General features: G+C 38.4%; 1 pseudogene; it reads right to left on the reverse strand.

Moving 5' to 3' along the window:
• Positions 1-4195: 4195 nt before the first annotated feature.
• LOC117514850 lies at positions 4196-4314 on the reverse strand (annotated as a pseudogene).
• Positions 4315-16860: the final 12546 nt, after the last annotated feature.

Genomic DNA, 16860 nt, shown 5'->3' on the forward strand with positions numbered 1-16860 from the left:
TTACTTAAAACTATTTTAAGTTTTCTAATGTAAGAAGCATTTTTGTAATTTCAAATTGTACAGTAATCAGAAATTAATCTTGTAGTAAAAAAAAAAAAATTAGTTGCCTCAGAGGATCAAACAGGGTTCATCTGGGGAGGCACTCCATTTCTAATGTCAGAAGGCCTCTCAGGGTCATTGACAATCTTCCCTTATAGACCCTGAAGTTGTGATATTATTTGACACTGAGAAGGCCTTCAATAGGCTGGAATGGCCCTACCTCTTCTCCTTACAGTGGTTCAGGTTCAGTGATGGTTTTATTTTTTGGATTAAATTCTTATACTCTTCCCCTCAGGCTTTGGTGTGCACGAACACGCAGTGCTCTGAACTCTTCCCCCTTTTCCGAGGCACACTCCAGGGGTGCCCTCTCTCCTCACTCTTTTTTGCACTCACCATCAAACCATTGTCCATAGCATTAAAATCAGTAGAGGGCTTCAGAGGAATAAGGAGGTATGGAATTGAACACAAGGTCTTATATGCTGACGGCCTTCTTCTTTATGTAAGCAATCCATTGTTAGGTCTTCTACCCATTCTCTCTCTTTTTGACTCCTTCAGTGTATTCTCCAGGTATAAATTGAACATCACCAAAACTGAATATTTCCCATTAATCAGGAGGCTATATAAATTCCAACTTCCCTTATGCCATTTCGGGTCGCTTGGTTGGGCATAAAACACCTCTGCTTAATATTTACATGGTCTATGCGCACTTTGAAGGACAGATGTAGGCAAACTTGTGTTCCTTCAGGCACTAGTATGTAGCACCCTACCCCTGTCTCTTGCAAATTTTACATCTAATCCTATCGTAAGTAACACATAAATTTTTTTTAACTAAAATTGGGCGATGTCTTTGTTTACTCTTCCTCACTTAATACCCCTGTGTAACAACCACTTATTTATACCAATCAAGAATGATTTACGCAATCCCAGAAAAGCATGTGCATGTATGGCTTTGATCACGGAGAAACCGTGTAGAGCTGACATTTGCTGTTTGGTATTTTGGGTCAAGGATGAACACTGTGAAAACAAAGTTGACAGGACAAATATTTTTTGAGAAATTACTGATTTTAGCTAACCATTAAACAATGAGTGTTGTGCTGCAATGCACCATGGGAGTTCTGGGTTTTGACATTGTAGTCTCTTATATATTGTGGTTCATGTTAGTTTAACAGTGTTATTGACTTAGGTCTGTTTGCAGTACAATTGGTTTAGTCAGTTTAGTTAAGTGTCATGTTGCTGTTACCATGACTGACTTAATGTCATTTTGCTGGTACCATGAGTGAAATGTGTATTGCATTTGATGTCTTCTGCCACCATCTCTGTTTGTGTCTAAAAACAGCATGCATGCGTGTGTGCGTGCGTGTGTATGTGTGTGCGTGCGTGCGTATGTATGTGTGTGCGTGCGTGCGTGCGTGCGTGCGTGCGTGCGTGTATAACTTTGATCACGGACAAACAGTGCAGAGCTGACATTTGCCGTTTGGTATGCTTATGTATTTTGGTTCAAGGATGAATGCTCCAAAAACAGATTGTTGATAGGACTAATATATTTGGAGAAATGACAGATATTAGCTAAAGTTGCTAATTCAGATCTGGACTAACATGCCATTCCAGCAGGGGGAATCATCTAAGTTGTGCCCAACTTTTTATTATTCAGTTTAAAGTACTTTAAATGAACATTTGTAGAATGTTCGAATGCTAACATTACCTGTCCTCACTCTTTGTTCATATGATGTTCCTGCTCAATATATCTACAATTTTTTTTTTTTGTGATTTTTCCTATTGAGAACTAAAAATGACGTAAAACAAACTTTATAAATGTTTTAAAATTCAACAGGTTTTATTCAAATAGTAACTTGCAATGTATTCATGGAATTCACATATAAAATCAATAATGCAGAAACTTTTGAAATCACTTACAGATTTAATGATGGAATTCATCTTTACAGAATTAAACATCATGCTCAAAAATAAAGCACATAAAATGAAAAATTTTCAACTTTACAGAAGATTTCTTACATGGCATACCACCGACACTACTCCAAAAGATGTTCAGACAAAAGAATAAATCTTCGAGAAATAATAATGAAACCTAAAAAAAAAAAATTCATCTATTGATCTACAACCAATTACACATTTTAGGAGCAAAAATAAATTCAGCTTACATCTACATAGTTAATAATACTTTGATATTTAAGAGCAAAACTGTGGACAGTTTTAAAACAAACATTACTCTCAATAAATTCCCTGAGAAAATTCTTATGAAAAAATATTAATATAAAGTTTTTAAATCACAGATTTGAAGACTCAGTATGACATTAGTCAGATACAACAATGCAACTTGCTGAACACACATTTTTAAAGAGCGAAACTTAACAGTTTAATTAATTTAATTTAATACAGTCTATTTTGGTAGCTGACAATCACAGTCTGTAGTGATGTAAATACACATTTCACTCATGGTACCAGCAAAATGACACTTAAGTCAGTCATGGTAACAGCAACATGACACTTAACTAAACTGACTAAACCAATTGTACTGCAAACAGACCTAAGTCAATAACACTGTTAAACTAACATGAACCACAATATATAAGAGACTACAATGTCAAAACCCAGAACTCCCATGGTGCATTGCAGCACAACACTCATTGTTTAATGGTTAGCTAAAATCAGTAATTTCTCAAAAAATATTTGTCCTGTCAACTTTGTTTTCACAGTGTTCATCCTTGACCCAAAATACCAAACAGCAAATGTCAGCTCTACACGGTTTCTCTGTGATCAAAGCCATACATGCACATGCTTTTCTGGGATTGCGTAAATCATTCTTGATTGGTATAAATAAGTGGTTGTTACACAGGGGTATTAAGTGAGGAAGAGTAAACAAAGACATCGCCCAATTTTAGTTAAAAAAAATTTATGTGTTACTTACGATAGGATTAGATGTAAAATTTGCAAGAGACAGGGGTAGAGTGCTACATACTAGTGCCTGAAGGAACACAAGTTTGCCTACATCTGTCCTTCAAAGTGCGCATAGACCATGTAAATATTAAGCAGAGGTGTTTTATGCCCAACCAAGCGGCCCGAAATGGCATAAGGGAAGTTGGAACTTATATAGCCTCCTGATTAATGGGAAATATTCAGTTTTGGTGATGTTCAATTTATACCTGGAGAATACACTGAAGGAGTCAAAAAGAGAGAGAATGGGTAGAAGACCTAACAATGGATTGCTTACATAAAGAAGAAGGCCGTCAGCATATAAGACCTTGTGTTCAATTCCATACCTCCTTATTCCTCTGAAGCCCTCTACTGATTTTAATGGTATGGACAATGGTTTGATGGTGAGTGCAAAAAAGAGTGAGGAGAGAGGGCACCCCTGGAGTGTGCCTCGGAAAAGGGGGAAGAGTTCAGAGCACTGCGTGTTCGTGCACACCAAAGCCTGAGGGGAAGAGTATAAGAATTTAATCCAAAAAATAAAACCATCACTGAACCTGAACCACTGTAAGGAGAAGAGGTAGGGCCATTCCAGCCTATTGAAGGCCTTGTCAGTGTCAAATAATATCACAACTTCAGGGTCTATAAGGGAAGATTGCCAATGACCCTGAGAGGCCTTCTGACATTAGAAATGGAGTGCCTCCCCAGATCCTCTGAGGCAACTAATTTTTTTTTTTTTTTTTACTACAAGATTAATTTCTGATTACTGTACAATTTGAAGTCACAAAAATGCTTCTTACATTAGAAAACTTAAAATAGTTTTAAGTAAAAAAAAAGAAATTAGAAATCTTTGCTCATTTGTAAATTAAAACCATAACTTGCCCATTGCTGTTGTTTCAGATGAGAAAATATCTTGATTAACATGACAATGAACCTTATTATTTTTAGACAAATAAAATAGCATGAAAATTAATGTGTACATTTTTAAGTCTGGTAGATTAATTCATTTATATCTACATTTCAACCAGGACAAAAGACGCCATAAATAAATAAAAATATTTATTATAAACACAACTATGTGATTGCTTTTAATGTTGTAATCAGACAGAGTTGTTGTTGTCCTTGTTCGAGGTCGCCACAGTGGATACAGCCAGATCTGCATTGGTATTTGGCAAACGTTTTACGCCGGATGCCCTTCCTGACGCAACTCCAGTCTAACCCAGAGAAGCACACACAGCCCCTGGTGTTCCGAAGAGGTCTCCCATCCAAGTACTAACCAGGCCCCACACTGCTTAGCTTCTGAGATCTAATGGGATCAGGCTCACACAAAGCAGACGGGCTGCGTAATCAGGACAGAGTAACTACTAAAATATGAATTTAACTATTCTAGTGATTGTGAATGCTTTGAAATTGTGCACAATAGGAGCAGGGCTTCTACCTCTGCAAGTGTCTTATTGACTGAACTTTGACTTCATGGAAATGTTTAATGATTCATTCATTTGATATTAAAATATAAAAGGAAACAGCTTTTTTCAAAGATACTTGCTGTTTAAAGAGATTTGTTTTATTTAGATGCATAGCAGTAGAGAGGACAGGTGAGCTAGACCATTTAACCAGAAGGTCTACTCTGCAGCTTCGACGTCTTGGTGGAGTTTTTGGAGACATTTTCCTCACATTTTGAAGAGCAGAGATGTTCTCTTCTTCCTTCTGGACTTCTGGAAGTGCATCTGGATTTGCAAGGTTCTCTGCACAGGAAATGTTGAAATGTTCCTGATATGGGACAAGTCAAGAAATATATTTCTTAAAATATAAATATACACAAAACAGTGCTGTGCTATTTTCTTTAAGGTCTGATTACTAGATAGTTAAAAATAAATCACTAAAAAAAATCTGTTATTTAAAATTGAGACTTTTCTTGTATTCAAACTAGTAACAATTAAAAACAAACTATTACGTAACTATTACTATTACGTATTTATTTGGTAAAAAGAAAAATAGATTTAACAATTTACAAATATAAAACACTCACTTAGTTGATATGAAGATCTAAAACAATGGTTGAATGATCAAAAACCATTATGGCAGACACTGTGCAGAAGTAAGTGAGAAAATACAACTTTTATCAATGAACAAATAATCAATGCGGGAAAAAACAATGGGCATGTGAGAAAAAAAATTGCCTGGAAGAAGGGTATGTGAATCTCCAGAGATCTATGTAACCAAACTGATCCATAAAGGTGGACAAGGTCTGTGACATTTTTGAAAGAGGGATAACGCGAGAGGTTGATCTGTCTAGGACTGGGTCAATAACGCAGTTCATATCCACACCTAGAATAAGTGTGAGAGTTCACATTACCAATTAAAGGTTAAGACAGTGCTAAAGAAATTAGGATCGTCCCAACTAGGAGTGTAAATTGATGCTCAAACTATGGGTTTCTGATACATCTTTAATTGACCAAAAGCCATAGTTGCCTGAAGAAGACCTCAGGGTCAAAACATTGCTTTTGGTCAATTAAATATTTTGGTAGCTTTACCGATGTGCAGATTTTCTTTCTTTTTTTTTTTTTTTTGTCTGCTGTTGTTGATTGTCCTGCACCTGGCCTAATTAGCATTGGATGTGCGCAAAACTACTATTTTTATTTCTGATACAACATGCCAGAAATAATTATATAGCACCCTTCTATGTCTGAAATAACATTACTGGGAATAAAGTGAACATTTTTTGTGACTAATATGGCTGCACACCTTGTTTTACAATTATGTTAGAAACGAAAGATTTGTTCTAGCCACCACCGGCTCAACTTTCTATGATCTGTCTTTTGAAGGTCTGTCTCCTAAAGAAACATCACATCTGCATTTAGATTTTTAATGTCATATTCTTTGTCCACAGGTACCCCCTCCCCTCCAAGCTAGTCATGTTACGGCAAATGGCAGGTCAGTTCTAAGACGCAGGAAGGAAGTAGCGAGTAGAACCACATACAGTGGGGAAAATAAGTATTTGATCCCCTGTCGATTTTGTAAGTTTTCCCACCTATAAAGAACGGAGAGGTCTGTAATTTTATCATCGGTACACTTCAGCTGTGAGAGACAGAATCCAGAAAATCACATTGTATGATTTTTAAATAGTTCAATTTCATTTTATTGCATGAAATAAGTATTTGATCACTTACCAACCAGAAAGAATTCTGGCTCTCACAGACCTGCTAATTTTTCTTTAAGAAGCCCTTCTATTCTCAACTTTTTACCTGTATTAATTGAACCAGTTTGAACTTGTTACCTGTATAAAAGACACGTGTGCACACACTCAATCAATCACACCACAACCTATCCACCATGGCCAAGACCAAAGAGCTGTCTAAGGACACCAGGGACAAAAATGTAGACCTACACAAGGCTGGAATGGACTACAGGACAACAGGCAAGCAGCTTGGTGAGAAGGCAACAACTTATTAGAAAATGGAAGAAACACAAGATTGCTGTCAATCATCCTCGATCTGGGCCTCCATGTAAGATATCACTCTGTGGGGTAAGGATGATGCTGAGAAATCAATCAATCAATCAATCAATTTTATTTATATAGCGCCAAATCACAATAAACAGTTGCCCCAAGGCGCTTTATATTGTAAGGCAAGGCCATACAATAATTACGTAAAAACCCCAACGGTCAAAACGACCCCCTGTGAGCAAGCACTTGGCGACAGTGGGAAGGAAAAACTCCCTTTGAACAGGAAGAAACCTCCAGCAGAACCAGGCTCAGGGAGGGGCAGTCTTCTGCTGGGACTGATTGGGGCTGAGGGAGAGAACCAGGAAAAAGACATGCTGTGGAGGGGAGCAAAGATCAATCACTAATGATTAAATGCAGAGTGGTGCATACAGAGCAAAAAGAGAAAGAAACACTCAGTGCATCATGGGAACCCCCCAGCAGTCTAAGTCTATAGCAGCATAACTAAGGGATGGTTCAGGGTCACCTGATCCAGCCCTAACTATAAGCTTTAGCAAAAAGGAAAGTTTTAAGCCTAATCTTAAAAGTAGAGAGAGTGTCTGTCTCCCTGATCTGAATTGGGAGCTGGTTCCACAGGAGAGGAGCCTGAAAGCTGAAGGCTCTGCCTCCCATTCTACTCTTACAAACCCTAGGAACTACAAGTAAGCCTGCAGTCTGAGAGCGAAGCGCTCTATTGGGGTGATATGGTACTATGAGGTCCCTAAGATAAGATGGGACCTGATTATTCAAAACCTTATAAGTAAGAAGAAGAATTTTAAAGTCTATTCTAGAATTAACAGGAGGCCAATGAAGAGAGGCCAATATGGGTGAGATATGCTCTCTCCTTCTAGTCCCCGTTAGTACTCTAGCTGCAGCATTTTGAATTAACTGAAGGCTTTTCAGGGAACTTTTAGGACAACCTGATAATAATGAATTACAATAGTCCAGCCTAGAGGAAATAAATGCATGAATTAGTTTTTCAGCATCACTCTGAGACAAGACCTTTCTAATTTTAGAGATATTGTGTAAATGCAAAAAAGCAGTCCTACATATTTGTTTAATATGCGCTTTGAATGACATATCCTGATCAAAAATGACTCCAAGATTTCTCACAGTATTACTAGAGGTCAGGGTAATGCCATCCAGAGTAAGGATCTGGTTAGACACCATGTTTCTAAGATTTGTGGGGCCAAGTACAATAACTTCAGTTTTATCTGAGTTTAAAAGCAGGAAATTAGAGGTCATCCATGTCTTTATGTCTGTAAGACAATCCTGCAGTTTAGCTAATCGGTGTGTGTCCTCTGGCTTCATGGATAGATAAAGCTGGGTATCATCTGCGTAACAATGAAAATTTAAGCAATGCCGTCTAATAATACTGCCTAAGGGAAGCATGTATAAAGTGAATAAAATTGGTCCTAGCACAGAACCTTGTGGAACTCCATAATTAACCTTAGTCTGTGAAGAAGATTCCCCATTTACATGAACAAATTGTAATCTATTAGATAAATATGATTCAAACCACCACAGCGCAGTGCCTTTAATACCTATGGCATGCTCTAATCTCTGTAATAAAATTTTATGGTCAACAGTATCAAAAGCAGCACTGAGGTCTAACAGAACAAGCACAGAGATGAGTCCACTGTCTGAGGCCATAAGAAGATCATTTGTAACCTTCACTAATGCTGTTTCTGTACTATGATGAATTCTAAAACCTGATTGAAACTCTTCAAATAGACCATTCCTCTGCAGATGATCAGTTAGCTGTTTTACAACTACCCTTTCAAGAATTTTTGAGAGAAAAGGAAGGTTGGAGATTGGCCTATAATTAGCTAAGATAGCTGGGTCAAGTGATGGCTTTTTAAGTAATGGTTTAATTACTGCCACCTTAAAAGCCTGTGGTACATAGCCAACTAATAAAGATAGATTGATCATATTTAAGATCGAAGCATTAAATAATGGTAGGGCTTCCTTGAGCAGCCTGGTAGGAATGGGGTCTAATAGACATGTTGATGGTTTGGATGAAGTAACTAATGAAAATAACTCAGACAGAACAATCTGAGAGAAAGAGTCTAACCAAATACCGGCATCACTGAAAGCAGCCAAAGATAACGATACGTCTTCGGGATGGTTATGAGTAATTTTTTCTCTAATAGTTAAAATTTTATTAGCAAAAAAAGTCATGAAGTCATTACTAGATAAAGTTAAAGGAATACTCGGCTCAATAGAGCTCTGACTCTTTGTCAGCCTGGCTACAGTGCTGAAAAGAAACCTGGGGTTGTTCTTATTTTCTTCAATTAGTGATGAGTAGTAAGATGTCCTAGCTTTACGGAGGGCTTTTTTTATAGAGCAACAGACTCTTTTTCCAGGCTAAGTGAAGATCTTTTAAATTAGTGAGACGCCATTTCCTCTCCAACTTACGGGTTATCTGCTTTAAGCTGCGAGTTTGTGAGTTATACCACGGAGTCAGGCACTTCTGATTTAAAGCTCTCTTTTTCAGAGGAGCTACAGCATCCAAAGTTGTCTTCAATGAGGATGTAAAACTATTGACGAGATACTCTATCTCACTTACAGAGTTTAGGTAGCTACTCTGCATTGTGTTGGTATATGGCATTAGAGAACATAAAGAAGGAATCATATCCTTAAACCTAGTTACAGCGCTTTCTGAAAGACTTCTAGTGTAATGAAACTTATTCCCCACTGCTGGGTAGTCCATCAGAGTAAATGTAAATGTTATTAAGAAATGATCAGACAGAAGGGAGTTTTCAGGGAATCTGTTAAGTCTTCTATTTCCATACCATAAGTCAGAACAAGATCTAAGATATGATTAAAGTGGTGGGTGGACTCATTTACAGTTTGAGCAAAGCCAACTGAGTCTAATAATAGATTAAATGCAGTGTTGAGGCTGTCATTCTCAGCATCTGTGTGGATGTTAAAATCACCCACTATAATTATTTTATCTGAGCTAAGCACTAAGTCAGACAAAAGGTCTGAAAATTCACAGAGAAACTCACAGTAACGACCAGGAGGACGATAGATAACAACAAATAAAACTGGTTTTTGGGACTTCCAATTTGGATGGACAAGACTAAGAGTCAAGCTTTCAAATGAATTAAAGCTCTGTCTGAGTTTTTGATTAATTAATAAGCTGGAATGGAAGATTGCTGCTAATCCTCCGCCTCGGCCCGTGCTACGAGCATTCTGGCAGTTAGTGTGACTCGGGGGTGTTGACTCATTTAAACTAACATATTCATCCTGCTGTGACCAGGTTTCTGTAAAAAAAAGCCCAGAACTACTCAGGAGGACATGGTCAATGACCTGAAGAGAGCTGGGACCACAGTCACAAAGATTACATTAGTAACACATGATGCTGTCATGGTTTAAAATCCTGCAGGGCAGCAAGGTCCCCCTGCTCAAACCAGCACATGTCCAGGCCCGTTTGAAGTTCACCAGTCACCGTCTGGATGATCCAAAGGAGGCACAAGAGAATGACATGTGGTCAGATGAGACCAAAATAGAGCTTTATGGTGTTAACTCCACTCTCCATGTTTGGAGGAAGAAAAAGGATGACAACAACCCCGACAACACTGTCCCAACTGTGAAGCACGGGGGTGGAAACATCAGTTTGGGGGTGCTTTTCTGTAAAGGGGACAGGACGACTGCACTGTATTGAAAGGAGGATGGATGGGGTCATGTACTGTGAGATTCGCAAACAATTTCCTTCCCTCAGTAAGAGTATTGAAGATGGGTCATGGCTGAGTCTTCCATCATGACAATGGCCCGAAACACACAGCCAGGGCAACTAAGGAGTGGCTCCATAAGAAGCATTTCAAGGTCCTGGAGTGGCCTGGCCAGTCTCCAGACCTGAACTCAACAGAAAATCTTTGTAGGGAGCTGAGCAAGATATCGATCCTGAAAATAATTTCTTCAATGAAATGTCAAATATGTGTAAATTGGATTTTATCCTATGATCATAAAACCTACTAGGATAACACAGCACAGTTCAACATTAATAGATAACATTTTTTATAATGACTTAGACACTACTGTGAATAGCAAATCAATAGCAATCAAAACAATCAATAGCAAACCTAAAGGAGGATCTATTAGAGCAAAACTGGAGTGAGGTGTGTGAGGAAAAAAATGTTAACAACGCATATAGCACATTTCTTAAAAAATTCAGAATATTGTATGACAAGCATTGCCCAATAAAATGTTTAAGTATAAAAACAAAAAGAAAAGAAAATGTATGGATGTCAAAGGGGCTTATAAATGCTTGTAAAAAGAAAACATTTTTATATAAGGAATTTATTAAGGAAAGAACAATAGATACTGAAAGAAGGTACAAAAAATATAAAAATAAACTCACAGGTATATTAAGAAGCTGCAGGAAAAATTATTTTAGCACCAAATTGGAAAAAAATAAGGATAACACAAAAGGATTATGGGCAGTATTGAACACAATCATTAGAAAAGTGAGGGAAGCACTTGCTTACCCACAATATTTTATTCATGAGGACAGAATGATAACAGATACCAAATGTATTGCTAATGAATTTAACAAGTTTTTTGTGAATGTGGGCTCCAATTTAGCCAATGAAATTAAAGATGATGATGAGGCAGAAGTAGAAGCTTATAAAAATGTAGAACTAAATAAGAGCTCAATGTTTCTAAATGCAATAGAAGAGGATGAGATACTGAAAATTGTTCATGAGCTCAAACCAAAAACCTCTGCAGATTTTAATAATATTGACATGAAAATTATTAAAAAAGTGATTCGAGTGATAGTTAACCCACTGGTGTATATATTTAATTTATCCTTCCAAACAGGAATATTCCCACAGGAAATGAAAATTGCAAAAGTGGTTCCATTATATAAAGCTGGTGATAAACATTGTTTCACAAATTATCACCCAGTATCCATCCTCTCACAATTTGCAAAAATCTTGGAAAAACTATTTGTTAAAAGACTAAATAGTTTTATTGACAAACATAATTTATTAGTTGAAAGTCAGTATGGGTTTAGGGTAGGTAGATCCACATCATTGGCTCTCCTCGATTTGGTAGAGGAAATTACAGAAGGTTTAGATAAAAAGAAATGTGCAATAGGTGTATTCTTGGATTTTAGTAAAGCATTTGACACCATCAAACATAATTTACTTATTTAAAAAAAATGGAATGATATGGAATTAGAGGCATAGTGTCATCATGGATTAGAATCTATATAAGTCATAGAAAGCAATTTGTTCACCTAAATTAAATTAAATCAGATTTGCAAGAAATAAAGTGTGGCGTACCACAAGGCTCGGTGTTGGGACCGATTTTGTTCTTAATGTATGCAAATGATTTAAACAATATCTTAAGAAATATGAAAATTGTATCATTTGCAAATGATACAAACGTATTTGCATCTGGTGAGAATCTAGAACAGACACTTGAGCTAGCCACACAAGAGTTGATTAAAATAAAAAGATGGTGTGATATAAATAAATTAGCTGTAAATTTGAAGAAAACTAAGTTCATGATATTTGGAAACATTAAAAAAAATAATAATGAAGTAAAGTTGAGTATTGATGATGTAGAATTAGAATTAGTTGATGAAATAAAATTCCTAGGTGTAATTCTGGATAATAAAATTAGTTGGAAGGGACATATACAACACGTCCGGTCAAAGCTGGCTAAATGCCTTGCAGTCATGAGAAAAATTCGGCACCTATTAACTAAACAGGCCTTACAAATACTATACTGTTCATTGTTTCTGCCCTATCTTACCTATTGTGTTGAATTGTGGGGTCACACATACAAAATAAACATTCAACCATTAACTATTCTGCAAAAAAAAGTGATACAAGTTCTAGAGCAAGGAATAAGTTACTTCCAGCGCACATACAAAAAATGTTTTCTGACAGAGATGGGAAATATAATCTAAGAGGAAAATTGAACTTGAAAACAAAGTGTGTAAGAACAACACGTCGGAGTTTTAGTGTAACAGTCAGTGGAGTGAAGCTCTGGAATAGCTTTCCTGAAAACATTAAGCAAAATAAAAACATCCAGCAATTCAAAAAAGAATATAAAAAATTAATTTTTGATGCATATAAAAATGAGTAATGTAATTTAATCATTACTTGTACAATGTAATCAAACTAATTCTGTTTTCTTATTATATTTAAATGCCCTTTCACATACCATATGACTACATGTAAATTAGGGGTAGGGCTTGATAAGCTTAAGCTTCATCCTACTCCTTTTTGAAACATGCATGATTTATAAATGTACTTTTGGGGAAAAAAAATTCAGATTTTAACATGTTTTAAAATAAAATAAATAAAGAAAGAAAGATAATCTGATCCGCGAGCGCGCGCTCGGCCTCGTGCATGTCTGCGCTTGGTGGAATATACACAGAGCAAAGTATGAAAGAGTTAAACTCACGTGGAGAGTAGAACGGTCTGTAGTTTATGAGGAGATATTCCAGAGAGGGACAGCAGTGTTGGGAGATCACAGTCACATCGGAGCACCAGGCATTGTTGATATAGAAGCAGAGTCCTCCCCCTCTAGTTTTTCCACCAGAGAGTGCTCGGTCCCTGTCTGCGCGGAGGAGTTGGAATCCCTCTAGTTGGAGCGCGCAGTCTGGTGTCTGTGCATTTAACCATGTCTCCGTGAAGCACAGTACACAAGATGAGGAGAAGTCTCTGTTCTTCTTCATCAGCAGTGCCAGCTCATCCATCTTGCTGTGGAGTGAGCGGACGTTGGAGAGAAATATCCCAGGTAGGGGCGTGCGCGTGCCCCTTCGTCTGAGGTGCACGAGAGCTTCAGCTCGTTTTCCTCTCCGCCGGCGTCTCACTCTTTTGGCCAAAAAGTGAACCATTTCAGCTGCAGGCACTAAAAACACTGGCGTAATGTCCGTGGGTGTTGATGATTTGATGTTTAGAAGCTCCTCGCGGGTGTAGGAACTCGATGACTCACGATTCACGCACAAAAACAGACAAAACAGGGAGCACCAGAATACCAGGGCGCCTTCACGTGGTGCCATCTTGGAAGGGCATATTATATATATTAGTCTCGAACAAAGAGGACAAACAGTGTTGTAAAGAACAATAATCAAGACGTTAAAGAGCAAACTTCACTTTCCCCCAGAACGACATGATCAGGAAGCAAACGTAGCTCAAAGCAGCTCCCATTGAAAACAATGGAGGAGACAGCCTGTGATTCTCACGTTTACATAAAATAAATACAATAACATCTATAAACCCAGAGAATATATTCACGAGAGTTTTATACACAATATAAAAATAGTTTCATGTTGCAATGTTAATGGTGTTGTCTGTGTGCAGCGGTTAAAGTGCAGCGTAATCAGAGCGTCTCAATGCAGTTCTCACTGAGATCTCACAACGCGGCAACCTCTCCGAGGTTTTGTGGGATTTGAAACGTCAATAGGGCGAATAGAGAAAATCTCTTTAACCAAAATGACTCCATGATTATTTTCTTATGCACGTTGCGCAGTGTAGCCTCACTATGTCCACTACCTCCTGCCTTCCACCTCCCTGCATGTCCCCCTTTGCTCAGGCTAACGTAATTTTAGGGAAGCTGACATCCAATCAGCACTGAACTTAAGAAGCACTTACTACCTTGTTTATGTACCCCATACTTGGATAGGGAAGCATATGATACGTTCTTTAATTGTTCTTCTTGTTTTATTATTTTTTTCTTTTACTCTTTTATTTTATGCTAATATCTCCAAGCTTAACCTTATTTAGACACTCAGAATTTATAGTTTCAGAAAGTGGTCAAAAGACATCTCACACTGATCTTTTTATAGGACTATTATGTAAAGCAGAGTTGGACACGTGGACGCGTCCACAATCCTCTGAGAATTAAAGCAGTCACCTACATTGGATTTAATCATTCATGTGTCTTGAAAATGACACTGTCTTTTCAGAACTCTCTGCATCATATAACGTGATACTAAGGGGTTAATGTTAGCATGCGCAGAATGCCTCTTTTCTGAGCATTTCATGACAAATATCTGTAATAGTATGGCTTGTTTGTTTAATTGTGCTAATGGATCATATAAAAAGTCTGTCTACCAGTGTTTTTGATTATTTAAATTTTCATGTTGTTTAATTTGTTACGTTAGTGTCATTAGCATGCTACCAGGTGTCATAGCTTAACTGGCATTTGCTCCACTCCACACTCACCCTAACACTCCACAGTTACTGAGGCAATAGGTTGGTCATTATTTTTAATACCTCCCAGCCACTCATCAAAAACCCACCACCCAGTCCAATTAATGTACTTTACTAAAACACCCGAGCCAAGGTTAGCCTGTTAGCTTTCTTTAGTAACTCTGTCATGGGGGCATGTTGATCCCATCTAGCTCATGCAAGGTCTTGACCACATTCCACCTCTTTACCCATTCACCTTATTGAGGTTTCAAATCCTGCAAAATTTCGCAAAACTTCGGAGAGTTAGCTATTCTGCGAGATGTCATTAACATTGAGAAATGCATTGAGATGCTCTGATAAGGCTGCACTTAAACCACTGCACATGGAATCAGCATAAATATCACAACATAAAACTAATTTGTATATTGTGCCTAAAACTCTCGGAATTATATTATCTGGGTTTTTAAACATGCGAGGAGCTCAGGTTGTTTCTCCATTATTTTCAATGGGAATTGCCGTGTACTGTGATCGCCGTTCTCTGGGAAAGTGAAGTTTGCTCTTTAACGCTCTGCTTATTGTCCTTTCCAACACTGTTTTTCCTCTTTGTTCTAGAGTAATAATACACTCAACAAAAATATAAACACAACACTTTTGGTTTTGCTCCCATTTTGAATTAGATGAACTCAAAGATCTATAATTTTTTCCACATACACAATATCACCATTTCCCTCAAATATTGTTCACAAACCAGTCTAAATCTGTGATAGTGAGCACTTCTCCTTTGCTGAGATAATCCATCCCACCTCACAGGTGTGCCATATCAAGATGCTGATTAGACACCATGATTAGTGCACAGGTGTGCCTTAGACTGCCCACAATAAAAGGCCACTCTGAAAGGTGCAGTTTTGTTTTATTGGGGGGGGATACCAGTCAGTATCTGGTGTGACCACCATTTGCCTCATGCAGTGCAACACATCTCCTTCGCATATAGTTGATCAGGTTGTCAGTTGTGGCCTGTGGAATGTTGGTCCACTCCTCTTCAATGGCTGTGCGAAGTTGCTGGATATTGGCAGGAACTGGTACACGCTGTTGTATACGCCGGTCCAGAGCATCCCAAACATGCTCAATGGGTGACATGTCCGGTGAGTATGCCGGCCATGCAAGAACTGGGACATTTTCAGCTTCCAAGAATTGTGTACAGATCCTTGCAACATGGGGCTGTGCATTATCCTGCTGCAACATGAGGTGATGTTCTTGGATGTATGGCACAACAATGGGCCTCAGGATCTCGTCATGGTATCTCTGTGCATTCAAAATGCCATCAATAAAATGCACCTGTGTTCTTCGTCCATAACAGACACCTGCCCATACCATAACCCCACCGCCACCATGGGCCACTCGATCCACAACATTGACATCAGAAAACCGCTCACCCACACGACGCCACACACACTGTCTGCCATCTGCCCTGGACAGTGTGAACCGGGATTCATCCGTGAAGAGAACACCTCTCTAACGTGCCAAACGCCAGCGAATGTGAGCATTTGCCCACTCAAGTCGGTTACGACGACGAACTGGAGTCAGGTCGAGACCCCAATGAGGACGACGAGCATGCAGATGAGCTTCCCTGAGACGGTTTCTGACAGTTTGTGCAGAAATTCTTTGGTTATGCAAACCGATTGTTTCAGCAACTGTCCGAGTGGCTGGTCTCAGACGATCTTGGAGGTGAACATGCTGGATGTGGAGGTCCTGGGCTGGTGTGATTACATGTGGTTTGTGGTTGTGAGGCTGGTTGGATGTACTGCCAAATTCTCTGAAACGCCTTTGGAGACGGCTTATGGTAGAGAAATGAACATTCAATACACGAGCAACAGCTCTGGTTGACATTCCTGCTGTCAGCATGCCAATTGCACACTCCCTCAAATCTTGCGACATCTGTGGCATTGTGCTGTGTGATAAAACTGCACCTTTCAGAGTGGCCTTTTATTGTGGGCAGTCTAAGGCACACCTGTGCACTAATCATGGTGTCTAATCAGCATCTTGATATGGCACACCTGTGAGGTGGGATGGATTATCTCAGCAAAGGAGAAGTGCTCACTATCACAGATTTAGACTGGTTTGTGAACAATATTTGAGGGAAATGGTGATATTGTGTATGTGGAAAAAGTTTTAGATCTTTGAGTTCATCTCATACAAAATGGGAGCAAAACCAAAAGTGTTGCGTTTATATTTTTGTTGAGTGTATATATAAGA

The sequence above is a fragment of the Thalassophryne amazonica genome, chromosome 7 (genome assembly GCF_902500255.1).
Source record: "Thalassophryne amazonica chromosome 7, fThaAma1.1, whole genome shotgun sequence".
NCBI lineage: Eukaryota > Metazoa > Chordata > Actinopteri > Batrachoidiformes > Batrachoididae > Thalassophryne > Thalassophryne amazonica.